Raw genomic sequence first — 4,342 nt, 5'->3', positions numbered from 1 at the left:
AAAATCCAATACACAAACATCAAATAATTTTGGATTGGAAATCTATAAAAGCATCTAACACTTACCCAGTATTTATGTAAGTAGAGGTGTTAGAATTGAAGAAAAGAGGTTGTGGGGGCCAATTAAGATACATTATGGTTAAACAGGACATGTAGGATCAAATTGATTTCTCACTCAATCTTTTTATCAGTTCTAACACTTCTTCATCACCCTCGTTTATGGTTTCAGTTGTAGCAGATAGGCAGCTCAGTCTCCAGGTGGGTCATCTAGTAAGGGCCTTGTCCTTGCCATGGACTCTGTTTCCTGCTCTTAAGTCACTTCCTTCTGACAGAGCAGCCTTGCCAGGCCACAGAAAGAGGGTGCAGGCAGTCTTGACCAGACATGATAGGCTAGGAGAAGAGAGCTACCTTTTTCTGAGGACTAAGGGAGTGGGATTGGGGAAAGATGGAGGAAGGGTAAGCCAGAGGAGGAGATGATATAGGCAGCTACTATCAGTATGTAAATTGAATAAATTTTATAAAACAAGTTTACATTTAAAAAAAATTTTGTCTTTGACTAAAGGGGAATCAAAGAAATGTAAGATAAAGGCTGCAAATGTTGAATGAATATGAGATACAAACCCTGGAATAATGAAAAGAAAATATAATTCAAAGACATTTAAAATGCTATATAAAGAAGTAAGTTTGTAAATTGAGAAGCTGCCAGCCCCTTCTTTGAAAGCATTGCATAAAACTTATCGATTACTAGAGTATTTGTATTTCTCCTAAACACACTATGCTTCTAAAAGGAATGAATGCGGACTGCTTCTTGGCTATTAAATTTATATTGTAATAAAAGCTGAGTACCCTGATATGTTTTTATTCCATATTGCTACTGGCATTAAAACAATTCTGTGTCAAGAGTGTGGCCCCGGCAGCTGGGACGCAGCAAGGCTTCCCTTACCTGTGGATTGTGTATAGTGCACAGCGTTTTCTTGTCCTCTGTCCATCATTGCATTTTGCGATATTCAGATGAAAGAACTAGAGAAGCGTGCATCAGGCCAGGCTTTTGAGCTGATTCTCAGCCCTTGATCAAATGAATCTGTCCTGATTTTCCCCTCCTTCCCCCCAAAAAGGACCTTTCCCTGGAGGAAACTCAGAAGAAATTAGAAGCTGCAGAAGAAAGACGCAAGTCTCCTGAAGCAGAAGTCTTAAAGCAGCTTGCCGAGAAGCGGGAGAATGAAAAAGGAGAGCTCAAGAAAGCCATTGAGGTGAACAACTTCAGCAACATGGCGGAGCAGAAACTGACCCACAAAACAGAGGCTAACAAGGAGAACCAGGAGGCGCAAACAAAGGCTGCCAAGCTGGAGTGTTTGCAGCAGAAGGACGAGCACGTTGAAGAACAAAGAATGCGAAGATCCTATGGATGAGACTGAGGCTAATTTGTACTGAGAACTCATTTTCACCCCGACCCCTTCCTAAATATCCAAAGACTGTACTGGCTAGTGTCATTTACTTTTTCCCTCCTGACAACTAGTCTAGAAGCTAGTAAAGGACTGTATAGGTAGATCCGGACCATAAAATGTTTTAGGTGCTCAGGGGGAAAACTGAAAGTGTTGTGTTCTTTTTAAAAAAGTGTTAGTCTCATTGTATCTTTCCCATTTCAGCACCCTGGGTGCTGGGTTAGTGGCTACTACCGTATTGACTGTGGATGACGTCCATGAAGAGTATGTACTGGCTTCTTCCAACCTGTTAGATGCTGAATATCTATTGCTATCCCAGTTCTGTCCCAATCTCACTAGATACTACTATACTTGAATGGTTAATAAACTGCAAAGCACTGTTTAAAAACTCTGTGTCATTAAAACAATAGCTACATTTTATAAAAGGAAGGAAATTGGAGATATGTCATATAAGCAACTTAACAGCACACCTCAAAGCATGAGAAAAAAAACAAAAACAAAAACAAAAAAAACAAAAAAACAAAAGAAGACTAAGAAGAAACAAATACACCCAGGAGGAATAGACAACAGGATATAGTCAAAGTGAGGGCCGAAATCAATAAAGTAAAAACAAAGAAAACAATATAAAGCATCAATGAAAAAATTGATTCTTTATTAAAATGAAAAAATATAGACAAATCTTTATCTATACTAAGTAAATGACAGCTAGAGGATATCCAAATTAACAAAATCAGAAACAAAAAGAGGGACATAAAAACAGACACTAAGGAATTCCAAAGCATGTTTAGGTCATACTTTAAAAACTTATACTCCAAAAAATTAGAAATCTAAAAGAAATGGACAATCTACTCAATCAAGATCATGTAAACACGTTACATAGATGTATAATTCTGAAGGAAATAGAATCAGTCATTAAGTTTCCCAACCAAAAAAGCCTGGGACTAGATATTTTAGCTCAGAATTATAACAGACATTAATACATGTATTAACACCAACACACCTCAAATTATTTCACAAAAATATAAACAGAATGAACATTGTCCAACCTGTTTTAATGAGGCAATAGTTACTCTGATACACATACCACACAAAGATTTAACAAAGGAGTTACAGAACAATTTTCTCTATAGAGCAAAATTACTCTATAAAATATATGCACATTGAATTAAAGAATGCATTAGAAAAGATTTTCACAATGATCAAGTGAGTTTCATCACAGAAATGCAACAGGGATAATTCAATATATGAATATTAGTCAATGTAATCACACACACACACACACACACACACACACACACACATGAACACAATCATATTATGAGATTATAATAAAAGTCTTTGAAAAAATGCAAAACCCTTTCATGATAAAAGTCTTGGAGAGGTTAGTGCTACCAGGGACATACCTAAAAATAGTAAAGGCAAGCAAATAGCCAATATCAAATTAAATGGAGAAAGACTCAAAGACATTCCACTAAATAAGGAGAATGATAAGGCTGTCCACTCTCTCCACATTTATTTCATACAATACTGGAAGTTTTAGCTAGAGCAATAAGACAACGAAAGGAAAACAAGGGGATAAAAATTGGAAAGGAAGTATGTAAGGGACCCTAAAAATTCTACCAAGGAACTCCTCAGATCTGATAAATATCTTCATCAATGTAGTTGAATACAATATTTAGTGGAAAAAAAATCCATAGCTGTCTTGTATACAAATGACAAACTACTGAGAAAGAAATCAGAGAAACAACATCCTTCACAATATCCACAATTATATAAACTATCTTGAGGTAATTCTAAGCAAGCAAGTAAAATTCTTGTTTAACAAAAACTTCCAGTCTCTGAAAAAATAAATGTAGGAAGATACCAGGAGGAAAGATCTCCCATGATCATATCGCCTAGTCATATCGCAATTTGTTATTCCATATTGGGTTAATATCCTTGGGTGTTCTACCCTTTTCTGAAAGGAAAAGTAGAAGCAGTAGATTTTGGAGAGAGGGGAAGTGGAATGTGTTGATAAGAATGGAAGGAGAGGGTTGGGGGAAGGTTATAGTGTATGAGAGCAGAATAAATTAAAAGAAAATGGAGAAAGAAAATAAATTAAAATCCAGTTGTGATGAATGGGGATCAAATAGTCATTTTAATTGTTTTCTCTCATCTAATGTCACTTCATTTATGTATTTAATTTATTTAACATTTACATAAAAATATAAACAAACTTGTCATGGATCACTGAAATTTTTCCATCTATGTGCTATTGTATGTTTAAATTGGGGTAAACATCCCTTTCTACTCAAATAAAATTTTTGGTAAAAAAAAAATCACATTTCTTTATTCTAGATTTTTTGGAATGCATAATATTATATTTCGGATACATGACATCTGCAAAAATTGTACCATTCAATCGCTAAGAACATTTTAATCTTTTCTCAATCCTCTTTCACTCATACTTTTTTCTTGTTATTGTTGGACGCTGGTAGCAACAACCTTTTCTCAGATTCTATTATGTAAAGCTTTTCAGGCAATAGTTTCCTCTAGGAGTATATACATTTTCTTTATTCATTTCTGAGTTGGTGAGCATTTACATTGTTTCCATTTCTTAACATTGTAAAGAATTCAGTAATGTGTATGAACATACAGGTTTCTGAAACAGAATTTATTTATTTCCACTGGGGCTGTTAAACACACTTTTGTTCAATTTTTAAATGTTTTAAAAAGACCTCCATACTGTTTTCTATAATGGCTGTACTAATTACTCTCATGAGAAATCCATAATGATTTCCTTTTTATGTTGTTCTACATAGTTCTTTTTATTTTCTTTTGTCTTGTGTAAAATATCCATCCCTAACTAAAATGAAGTAATAAATTGAGATGTTTTAAGAAGACCTTTATTAAATTTGAGCA

General features: G+C 34.8%; 1 pseudogene across 1 annotated transcript; it reads left to right on the top strand.

The window, feature by feature from the left end:
* Positions 1-218: 218 nt before the first annotated feature.
* LOC311599030 (stathmin-like) lies at positions 219-1,430 on the top strand (annotated as a pseudogene). The gene is made up of 2 exons: positions 219-257; positions 960-1,430. The product of its transcript is annotated as a stathmin-like (transcript).
* Positions 1,431-4,342: the final 2,912 nt, after the last annotated feature.

The sequence above is a fragment of the Acomys minous genome (genome assembly GCF_964271855.1).
Source record: "Acomys minous genome assembly, chromosome: 6".
In the NCBI taxonomy this organism is placed as follows: Eukaryota; Metazoa; Chordata; class Mammalia; order Rodentia; family Muridae; genus Acomys; species Acomys minous.
Note: the sequence above shows the minus strand (reverse complement) of the source record. Positions and strands in the feature narration are given on the sequence as shown.